A 12260-nucleotide genomic window follows, 5' to 3' on the forward strand; every position below is an offset into this window, starting at 1 on the left:
GGAGAGAGGCTGGGCCCTCCCCGGGCCACCTCCTACCCCAAAGCTCCCAGAGGCCATCCCAGGCCTGAGGGTATCCAGATCTGGATGGGAGGGCCACAGGGAGAGGCAGTCTGTGCCCCGAGGCCCTGCCCTCAGGCCCATGGTTGCCTGTGGGTCAGCCCTACCCCTGGGTCAGCCCCTGCTAAGGAGGGAGGGAGCTGGGGAGGCTCCGGGTGAGGAAGGCAAGGTCAGAGCCACTTAAGGACCAGGCAGAGACATTCCCTCCTGACGCTCATAGACACACATTTTATTTTATTTCTTTTGAATTTTATTTTATTTATTTTTTATACAGCAAGTTCTTATTAGTTATCTATTTTATACATATTAGTGTATATATGTCAATCCCGATCTCCCACTTCATCCCACCACCACCACCACCCCTCCACTTTCCCCCCTTGGTGTCCATACATTCGTTCTCTACATCCATCTAGTTCTGCCTTGCAAACCGGTTCATCTGTACCATTTTTCTAGATTCCACATATATGCATTAATATACAATATTTGTTTTTCTCTTTCTGACTTACTTCACTCTGTATGACAGTCTCTAGGTCCATCCACATCTCTACAAATGACCCAGTTTTGTTCCTTTTTATGGCTGTGTAATATTCCATTGTATATATGTACCTCATCTCTTTATCCATTCATCTGTTGATGGGCATTTAGGGTGCTTCCATGACCTGGCTATTGTAAATAGTGCTGCGATGAACATTGGGGTGCATGTGTGTTTTTGAATTATGGTTTTCTCTGGGTATATGCCCAGTGGTGGGATTGCTGGGTCATATGGTAGTTCTATTTTTAGTTTTTTAAGGAACCTCCATACTGTTTTCCATAGTGGTTGTATCAGTTTACATTCCCACCCACAGTGCAAGAGGGTTCCCTTTTCTCCACACCCTCTCCAGCATTTGTTGTTTGTAGATTTTCTGATGATGCCCATTCTAACTGCTGTGAGGTGATACCTCATTGTAGGTTTGATTTGCATTTCTCTAATAATTAGTGATGTTGAGCAGCTTTTCTAGTGCCTCTTGCCCATCTGTATGTCTTCTTTGGAAAAATGTCTATTTAGGTGTTCTGCCCATTTTTGGATTGGGTTGTTTGCTTTCTTAATATTGAGTTGCATGAGCTGTTTATATATTTTGGAGATTAATCCTTTGTCCGTTGATTCATTGCAAACATATTCTCCCATTCTGAGGGTTGTCTTTTCATCTTGTTTATAGTTCCTTTGCTTTCCAATGCTTTTAAGTTTCATTAGGTCCCATTTAGTTATTTTTGTTTTTATTTCCATTACTCTAGGAGGTGGGTCAAAGAGTGATTTATGTCAAAGAGCATTCTTCCTATGTTTTCCTCTAAGAGTTTTATAGTGTCTGGTCTTACATTTATGTCTTTAATCCATTTGGAGTTTATCTTTATGTATAGTGTTAGGGAGTTCTCTAATTTCATTCTTTTACATGTAGCTATCCAGTTTTCCCAGAACCACTTATTGAAGAGACTGTCTTTTCTCCATTGTATATCCTTGCCTCCTTTGTCATAGATTAGTTGACCATAGGTGCGTGGGTTTATCTCTGGGCGTTCTATCCTGTTCCACTGATCTATATTTCTGTTTCTGTGCCAGTACCATATTGTCTTGATTACTGTAGTTTTATAGTATAGTCTGAAGTCAGGGTGTGACTCCTCCAGCTCCACTGTTTTCCCTCAAGATTGCTTTGGCTATTCTTTTGTGTCTCCATACAAATTTTAAGATTTTTTCTTCTAGTTCTGTAAAAAATGTCTTTGGTAATTTGAAAGGGATTGCATTGAATCTGTATATTGCTTTGGGTAGTACAGTCATTTTCACAATATTGATTCTTCCAATCCAAGAACATGGTATATCTCTCCATCTGTTTGTGTCATCTTTGATTTCTTTCATCAGTGTCTTAAAGTTTTCTGAGTACAGGTCTTTTACCTCCTTAGGTACATTTATTCCTAGGTAATTTATTCTTTTTTTTGCAATGGTGAATGGGATTATTTCCTTAATTTCTCTTTCAGATTTTTCATCATTAGTGTATAGGAATGCAAGAGATTTCTGTGCATTAATTTTGTATCCTGAAACTTTACCAAATTCACTGATTAGCTCTAGTAGTTTTCCGGTGACATCTTTAGGATTCTCTATGTATAGTATCACGTCATCTGCAAACAGCGACAGTTTTACTTCTTCTTTTCCAATTTGTATTCCTTTTATTTTTCTTCTCTGATTGCCGTGGCTAGGACTTCCAAAACTATGTTGAATAATAGTGGTGAGAGTGGACATCCTTGTCTTGCTCCTGATCTTAGAGGAAATGCTTTCAGTTTTTCACCATTGAGAATGATGTTTGCTGTGGGTTTGTTGTATATGGCCTTTATTCTGTTGAGGTAGGTTCCCCCTGTGCCCACTTTCTGGAGAGTTTTTATCATAAATGGGTGTTGAATTTTGTCAAAAGCTTTTTCTGCATCTATTGAGATGATCATATGGTTTTTCTTCTTCAGTTTGTTAATATGGTGTATCACATTGATTGATTTGCATATACTGAAGAATCCTTGCATCCCTGGAATAAATCCCACTTGATCATGGTGTATGATCCTCTAAATGTGTTGTTGGATTCTGTTTGCTAGTATTTTGTTGAGGATTTTTGCATCTATATTCATCAGTGATATAGGTCTGTAATTTTCTTTTTTTACAGTATCTCTGTCTGGTTTTGGTATCAGGGTGATGGTGGCCTCGTAGAATGAGTTTGGGAGTGTTCCTTCCTCTGCAATTTTTTGGAAGAGTTTGAGAAGGACGGGTGTTAGCTCTTCTGTAAATGTTTAATAGAATTCACCTGTGAAGCCATCTGGTCCTGGACTTCTGTTTGTTGAGAGATTTTTAATCACAGTTTCAATTTCCTTACTTGCCATGGTCTGTTCATATTTTCTATTTCTTCCTGGTTCAGTCTTGGAAGGTATACCTTTCTAAAAATCTGTCCATTTCTTCCAGGTTTTCCATTTTATTGGCATAGAGCTGCTTGTAGTAGTCTCTTATGATGCTTTGTATTTCTGCAGTGTCCGTTGTAACTTCTCCTTTTTCATTTCTAATTTTATTGATTTGAGTCCTCTTCCTCTTTTTCTTGATGAGCCTGGCTAATGGTTTATCAATTTTGTTTATCTTCTCAAAGAGCCAGCTTTTAGTTTTATTGATCTTTGCTATTGTTTTCTTTGTTTCTATTTCATTTATTTCTGCTCTGATTTTTATGATTTCTTTCCTTCTACTAACTTTGGGTTTTGTTTGTTCTTCTTTCTCTAGTTCCTTTAGGTGTAAGGTTAGATTGTTTATTTGAGATTTTTCTTGTTTCTTGAGGCAGGATTGTGTTGCTATAAACTTCTCTCTTAGAACACACATTTTAAAACACTGCCAAGTAAACCTCCACCCTGGTGTTCCTCAGGGGAAGATCTCTTAGAAAACCCAGGGACCCCTGAGATGGAGTCTCCAAATGAATGACTATCCATGTGACTCACGAGAAATGCTGAATGGATGAGGAGCCCCCAGCAAGACAGGCCTGGTGCCTTAAATGTGGCAGACACCCTCCGTCTGTTTGTTTGTTTGTTTGTTTGTTAGTTTGTTTGTTGAGAGGCAGGAGGAGATGAGGCCCAGCTACCCTCCCCTCGGCCAGACTCCCAGGGCCAGCTGACCAGAGCTGTCCAGGGCGTGCAGGGGGTCTCAGGCCGTGCTCTCAGCCTCGGCGGCACCCCGGCATCACTGGCAGCTTTCCAACCACTGGTGCCTGGCTCCCAGTCCCAGAGACTCGGGTTTCCTTGGCCTGGGATGGGGCCTGGACTGAAATCTCCTCGGGGTCCCTCACAACGCAGTGCACACGCCACGCCACAGGAGCCTAGGAAATCCGGATGGCTGGGCCCCTCCCCAGAGGTTCTGACCTGCAGGGCTCAGGTGGCGCCCAGGAAGGGGCATTTCTGACAAGCTCCCAGGGCTGCTGCTGGCACTGGTCTGCCCCACTGTGAGAACCGCTGCCCTCAGGCAGTTGAGAGCACTCAGGTGAGGACAGAGTGGTGCCCTCCTGGGGACCCCCATACGCAGATGTGACTTCAGGCTGACTCCGCTCACAAAAAGGCGAGGGGACACAGCCCAGCCTTGGGGCAAGAGGTCAGAAAAGGCAGGAAATGCAAATGCTGGTCCTCGCTCTGCTGCCAGCCAGAGGTGGACCCTAGAGACGCCCCTTCACGCCTCTAGACCTCGGTCCTGGCATCATCAGTGAAACGAGATTACCTGTGGGACAAGATAAATTCCAAATGCATAATTCAAGGAAAGAGCCCCCAGTCACCCCAGGCATGGTGCTGCCGCAGAAGCGGTTCAGGAGTGGGGACCAGGCAAGAATGAACCCCAGAGGGCTGGAGACAAACCCAGGGCCGCATTTGCTCCTTGGCCACACGGAAGAAGTGGCCATTGCTGCCACAGACCACAAGGGTGCAGCCAAGGAGAGCTGTGGGGCCAGGAGCTGGCTGATGCTTGAGCTGACCCCATGGTGGGTGTCCCCAGCCCCCCCCCATTCCATTGCCTGTGGGCTCCACACACAGGTGTGCTCACTGTCACCACGCGCTCACCTGCAGACGACCCTGCATGAATGCGTCACCCTCTGACCCAAAGGGAAGCAATTCCAAGGTGCAAGGAAGATTGCACAGGTGGTCTGGAAACCCCAGACACTCTGGAACAAGGGGTTAGTCCAGACCAGGGGTTTTCAAGCATTTTTAGAGGATGAAAATTTATTCTTCTCTTAAACAAGACCCCCAAGGATCCTTCTGGTAACAAAGATAACGTAGCCACGATCTATTAAGCACCTACTATGATTGAGGTTTTGCTGTTTTACGAAGCTTAGGTCACTCCATGCGCGGGCATTTTAATCTGTGTTTTACAGATGGCGGAAATGAGGTTCGAAGGATTTAGGAAACTCACCTGGCATCACATAGGTCGAAAGTGACAAAAAACTGAGATTTAGGATTTACTCTGGAACCCAAGCTCTTTCCACATTACCGTCGATGACTTCACGCATTCTCAAACACTCACTGTTTTTCCTAGGCTCCTTGCATTTAGAAAGAAAAGATGCAATTTGCAAACAGAACTGGGACAATTTCTACCTGATTTGTGATCCTCTCAAGGTGAAAAGAGAATCGAATTGTGTCACCTGACCAGGTGAGGATCGTGAAGCTTAAGCCAAGAGCTAGGCCAGCCTCAGAAGATGTAAGTTTGGGTTACGGTTTCTCTATACAGGGGGGATACTGCTTTTGAAATAAGATAGGCATAAAGGAAAATTGAGACGTTTGTTTTTTTCAATAAGAAACAAGTCTGGAGGGGAAAACTGCTTTCTCTTCTTCCAGGGCACTGGGCTAAAATCCATGTCCCGGGCTCCCTTACAGTTAGAAGTGGTCATGGACAGAGTCCTGACCAATGGAATGTGAGCAGGAGGGAGGGTCTGGTCCATAAAACTCAGCTATGCACAGCCCTCCTGGTTCTTTCCCCTTAAAGCACAGTATCTTGGAAACCAAGTGTGAGGACAGGGAGCCTCAAAATGGAAGGTTCCAGAGTCCATGGACCACCTCTAGCAGCAAGGCCACCCACAGACCAGAACGTCACGTGAGAAAGAAACTTCTTTTATATTACCCCAAGGTCTACAGGACTTATTTGTTACAGCAGCTACAATAACCCTAATCCAGTAAAGAATCTGACACAGATTAAAAAGCAGATCTCAATGAGTTTCTAAGATGTTCCACTTAAGAATGTCAACAGCAATTATTTGAATCATTATGAAAATTACAACTGCAGAGAGAAGTTAGTGAAAGTTATATGAGCTAGTACAATAAACACTTTAAAACTTAAAAAAAAAAATCTTTGTTGTTTCCTGGGTTCAAACCCAGGGATAAAACACGGAGGTGACTGAAAATTGTCATTCCTAATATTCTGGAAATATTTGGTTAAATCAAATATAGTATTAAAATTAACTTCACCTATTTCTTTTCAAGTATTTAATGTAGCTACTAGGAATTTTTAAATTACATCTGTAGCTTGCATTATATTTCTACAGGACTGTGTTCCTCTAGATCATGCAAAGGTCAGATTTTCTAGATAATTATTTTGACATGCATTGATTATCCACGGGGGACAGTTGGGGGTCATTTATGCCCTCTGGGTCTCATTGTTTTCAAGCAAAAGGTGAGCAATGTGGACCTTTAGTGCTCTGTAGACTGGTCATGCCCAGCCCCGTGGTATTAAATCAGCTGACCCTGATGTTATGGTTTAAACAAGAACAGCCGGATCCCAACCCTGCCTTTGTTCACAACCTGGACCTGGACCAGCCTGCGCGTGCTGGCCACTCCGAGCCTGGCCTCCAGGCTCTGTTCGTGGCCCACACTTACCCTTGGACTCACCCCGTATTGCTTCTCTCATCCCCACCTCTGACTTTCCTCCTCTAGGACGCTCACATGTGACTCTTAGATTGTGCGGTTTCTGGCCACTCCGGTAAACAACCACCTGATCCAGTAAACATTCCTGCACAGCCCCGTGGGGCAAGTGCCCACCAGCCTCTCTGTCCTGCAGCAAAGGCTCAGGGTGGCTTCCCCACCCCCAGAGACCTCAAACCCTACAAGCCAGGCAGAGGGAGGGAGCCGAGCACTTTATCGGAAGAAAACGAAAACAGAAACAGACTTACAGATCTCGAAAACAAACTTATGGTTACCAAAGGGGAAACATGGGGGGCGGATAAATCAGGAGTTTGGGGTTAACATACACACACTACTAAATATAAAATAGACAACCAAAAAGGATCTACTCTATAGCACAGGGAACTACACTCAATATTCTGTGATAAGCTATATGAGAAAAGAATCTGAAAAAGAATGAATATATGTATATGTATAAGTGGATCACTTTGCTGTACACCTGAAACTAACACAATGTTGTAAATCAACCATACTCGAATAAAATTTTAAAAAAAAGAAAGAAAGAAAGAAAGAAAATACAGTGATCTCAGAGCGAAGCCCACGCCAAAGGCTATCATTTTAAATAGCTTCCTTCTTCCCAAGTTTCTTTGAAAGAGGCACTCTGAGGAAAAGATCATTTCCTTAAAATATCAAAGAACTAAAACCCAAAAGATGATAGATTTTTTTTCTGAAAACAGACTGAAAAGTGTAGAAAGAAAATTCTGCAAAGTGTACCAATAAATATTCCCAAGAATCCATCTCTGCTACAGTTGTGTACCACCCTCAGTATTACATCTAGCTAACTTAATTTTCCATGGATCGAATTTATTCAAAGTTGAGTTTCTCATAATAGGTCATCTGAGTAAACAGTTTCAAATGTTATTTGCCAAAAGACAATGTTTCCAGGCTTGAGATGAAATCGCGGTGTCAGGCTAAGAAAACAACCTTAAAAATTCACAGAGGGCTGGAACGATGGCAGAAAAATTAGAGCCTGGAACTCAGTCTTTTTCATACGGATCTAGAGGAAAAACTTACAAATTTTCACCAAAACCGTATCTTGGAGGAGGCAAGGGAAGAATGCCATATAAAAAAAAAAAATCCAAAAAAACCCAACATGTCTTTTTTTTTTTTTAAACATCTTTATTGGAGTATAATTGCTTTACAATGGTGTGTTAGCTTATGCTTTATAAACAAAGTGAATCAGTTATACATATACATATGTCCCCATATCTCCTCCCTCTTGCATCTCCCTCCCACCCTCCCTATGCCACCCCTCTAGTGGTCACAAAGCACCGAGCTGATCTCCCTGTGCTATGCGGCTGCTTCCCACTAGCTATCTATTCTACATTTGGTAGTGTATACATGTCCACGCCACTCTCTCACTTTGTCCCAGCTTACCCTTCCCACTCCCTGTGTCCTCAAGTCCATTCTCTACATCTGTGTCTTTATTCCTGTCCTGCCCCTAGGTTCTTCAGAACCATTTATTTATTTATTTTTATTCCATATATATGTGTTAGCATACGGTATTTGTTCTTCTCTTTCTGACTTACTTCACTGTGTATGACAGACTCTAGGTCCATCCACCTCACTACAAATTTCGTTTCTTTTTATGGTTGAGTAATGGAACCCTCTTGCACTGTTGGTGGGAATGTAAATTGATACAGCCACTATGGAGAACAGTATGGAGGTTCCTTCAAAAATTAAAAATAGAACTACCATACCACCCAGCAATCCCACTACTGGGCATATACCCTGAGAAAACCATAATTCAAAAAGAGTCATGTACCACAACGTTCATCGCAGCTCTATTTACAAGTCAGGATATGGAAGCAACCTAAGTGTCCATCACCAGATGAATGGATAGAGAAGCTGTGGCACATATATACAACGGAATATTATTTAGCCAACATGTCTTTAAAGTGGCAGCTGTCATATGAAGAGTGAGCCATCTCAAGGTTGCCACACTCACCAAAGACAACTGCCCTGCAGGGCTCCTGGTTATCAAAGAGAGGGAGAGGGAGATGGGGAGGGAGAAGGAGAAGAGCGGGGAGAAGGAGATAGGGGGAGGGGGAGGGGGAGGGAGATGGACAGCGAGAGGAAAATGGATGGGGGAGAAGGATAAAACGAGGCTGACAGTAGGACATGGGATTCTGGGAACGCAAAGAAGTAATTTACCAAGGGAAGTGGAGCTGGGCATCTCAGGGGCGGAAGATTTTGTGAATTCCTATTCTTGAAATCGCCTGAAACGATTGCAGTTGTGCAACGGAAGGGACAGATGGGATAAAGCAGTCCCAGGTCTGTTTCCCAGGTGAGGAAATGAATGTCTGCGAAGCAAGCCAGCCCCATCCCCCAACCGTTCTCAGGACCAGAACACAGGCCACCCCATCACCAGCCTCCGAATCAAGCTCGCTCATACCCATGGCATCTCCAGCCAGGGGTTCCGAGAACACAGCCTGAGAAGCCCTGTGACGTCAGAACAGCACTAGGCACGCTTTACAACCAGAGCCAAAATAATTCCCATCTGTGACCCTGACACTGTTGCCCCCAGGGCCAGCCTGGCCCCCAAATGCTCGGGTCCCCATGTAAACGCTCAGCCTTCGGCACAGACAGAGCCCTGACACCATCCCCGTGAGCGCGCCCCACTCGGCGACACCGTCACCAACAGGAAAGAGGCTGTCCCGATGGTTCGCCTCCCAGCCCCACACCGGAGCCTCTGGGAGCAGAACCCCACGCCATCCCAGCACGGGAAACACCCATCACGGACAGGGCACTCCGGCCTCTTCAGGGCAGCTGGGCAACGTTTTGTGGCCGGGCCTTGGCTCCCACCAGCTTAGTCCCCTCATCCTCCAGTGGGTTAGGGGTAGAGAAGATGAAGCCCGTTCCGTTTCAACTCAAAATCAGGATCTTCTGAGTGCGCTCAACTTTCTTCATAAAAGATCTGCTCAGTCAAGGGTAAGAGGCAGACTTCTGACAGCTTTCTGGAAAGAGCACCGAGGCAACTGGGTGACAATGTTTGGATGACGTTCTTTTCTGTTTTTTTCTTTTTTTTTTTTTTTGGCCTCATCGCGAGGCATGTGGGATCTTAGCTCCCCCAACCAGGAATCGAACCCACACCCTCTGCACTGGAAGGCGGAGTCTTAACCACTGGACCACCGGGGAAGTCCCGATGACCTGATGACGTTCTTATAGACACAGAGGGCTCCTCAGAGGCACTGAGCTCAACAACACGGGGAGATCTTCTGTTACAAGATGGTGCTCGAGCCGCTCCACCCAGTGGGCCACTGCTCGGGCCTGGGCCGCCTGAGGACTGACACAGACAGGCCACATCTGCCCATCCCCGAGAGGAGGGGCTGGAGGATGTATTTAGTTCCTTGATACTCGTGTGATGGAGGGAAGGGTGCCCCCAGCAGACAGTGGGAAATTCGGGAGTGAGGTCCCACTGTGGACCCTCCATCCGCAGCACTAAGCTGGGTACACACACCTGATGACGTCACTCCCAACCCTCACAGCAGCTGCGAAAGGTCGGAATGATCATCTCCATCTCACAGAGAAACACACAAAGGCTCAGAGAGTCTGACTATCTTGCCCTCAGCTTCTCAGCCAAGATTCAAACCCAGGTGAGTGCGACCCCAAGACCCAGGTAAGAGACGGGCTCTCGGATTTACATATCCACCGTATGTCCTCAAGATGTTTGCAACTGAGCTGGAAAGACAGGAGATACGTTCAAAGACAAATGGACATTCTAGACCAGCCTGTCCAATGGACCTTTCTGCGATGGCGGAAATGTGCTATGTTCTGTGCTGTCCAGGAACCACACACAGCCACGGGCTAATCTGATGTGTGGCTAGGGCAACGGAGAATCTGAATTTTTAATTGTATTTCATTTAAATTAATTTGAACTTAAGGGGCCGCTGAATGTCCATATCGGACAGCGTAGTTAGAGATATTTTCTACCAAAAACATTCAGAAAACAGAACGGTCATAGCAGGCTTCATGCACGACAGAGGCTCCAGGCAGGCCCTTGATGTGCTAGGATTTGAACAGGACCCTTGTTTCAGGCATGATCATCTTCCCTGTAGAATCTGGTTTGGAGTCAAGGACCCCAGAAATCAAGCCCAGTGCCTGTGGTCGTGGTCCACAGATGAGGAAAGCAAGGACACTCCTCCCGCGTCCTTGTTCTTCTTGGAACTGTCTTACGCGGCAGCACAAGGAACTCTCGTTCGCCCCCCGCCACTGTCCTCCTGGAGGCTTTCCTCTCCTCCTTGCCCTGTGCCCTCCCTGCCAACACCAGCAGGTGCTGGGCTCGAGCTCTCTTTAGAAACCTGGACATCTTCTGTTCTACTTGTGGGCTGAGTCATTCCTCTCCTGCGATGGCTTTCATGTGCTTTATTCTCTTACACCTGTCACTCTGAGAATGGCATGTCTTGAAACAGTAAACAGCACCACTCACAGAGAGACAGCTCCACCACCCCAACACGCAATCCCAACTACAGGAAACAGAAGCCCTCCATCACCACTGGCCCTGCGCAGTGCTGGACCCCAATCCCGAGAGCGGGGCACTGTATCTGTCTGACTCCGTTCTTTCCCATACGAAGGTACACCCAAGGCAACGGCTGGGCCCCCTAGTACTGAATCTCCCGTCTCTGACATCCCAGTCACCGCCTGTCTACTAGCTGCAGAGATGTTGACAACTCTTCGGCTGTAAGACCAGATCAGCAAACAGGGTTCCCAGCACAGCAATGACCTGCCCTTCAGGCCAGGCCCCTGCATGCCCAGCTCTCAGAAGACAGGTGGCTCTGTCTGCACAGTGGGACACTTGAAACCTCTGTCCCCAGTTTTCTAGCTCACGCAGCTGCCACATGCTTCACTCTTCCTTCCAAGCATTAATAACAGCCACAGGAACCCTTACATTCTCCAGCTTAAGGGATAGAGATCATGTAGGGCTGTAGGTTGTTTTTCGGCCAGGAGGGGGTCATCTATTTTTAGTTCTTCCAGCTGTGGGAGAGGGAACCTCTATCTACCTTCCCAAAAAAGCGCAGACACACAATTTCACCTTCTGTACTCCGAGGACTAAGGTTCTTTGGGCTGCAATGAAGATGGTGTATGTCCTTCTAAGATGACACTCAAAACGAGGCCGGCCTTTGCATGTGGGATCACTGTGTGGTCGAGCTCACCACACACCTGAGACCCAAGTCCCCACCAGGCAGGGAAGGAAGACGCCCCCCAAGATCTGAGAACTCCACGTCAGGGTTGACAAAGTGGCCACAGGCCTGGTACATCCCACAGCTCGCGAGCTAAGAATGGCTTTTAAATTTGTAAAGGATTATAAAAAATCTTTTAAAATATACTATAGACGCAGTAACGAGTCTGCAAAGCCTAAAATATTGCTGTCTGACCCTTCCTGGGACAAGGTTGCTGACCCCTGGTCTAAATGAGCAGGACCTCAGCCGTCCAGAGGGTACCTGCCGTTTCCTGAGCTGAGCCCTCGACATGCCAAGTCCTCTTCATCCCCCTATGTTAGTTTTCCCTTTAAGCTCAGAAACAGATCTAAAATGTTCTGAGGAAAGGCACGATAGCTATCAAACATAACAGCTGATAAACAAACGTTCACTTCTTCCAAGGAGCTCAGCATCACAGGTGAGGATCTGGTTCAACACCTGTGCCTTTACTGTGACAGAAACAAGGCTCCAATTAACAAGCAGCCAGAGACGATTCCAGGCGTCAAAGCGAAGACGCCACAGAATGTC

At 45.9% G+C, this 12260-nt stretch overlaps 1 protein-coding gene across 2 annotated transcripts in view; it reads right to left on the reverse strand.

The window, feature by feature from the left end:
* The window catches only part of SLC24A3 (solute carrier family 24 member 3), a 465113-nt gene that overhangs the window by 386550 nt on the left and 66303 nt on the right, over window positions 1-12260 (reverse strand). The window lies entirely within an intron of this gene.

Source organism: Phocoena sinus, chromosome 15 (genome assembly GCF_008692025.1).
Source record: "Phocoena sinus isolate mPhoSin1 chromosome 15, mPhoSin1.pri, whole genome shotgun sequence".
NCBI classification, from domain to species: Eukaryota; Metazoa; Chordata; class Mammalia; order Artiodactyla; family Phocoenidae; genus Phocoena; species Phocoena sinus.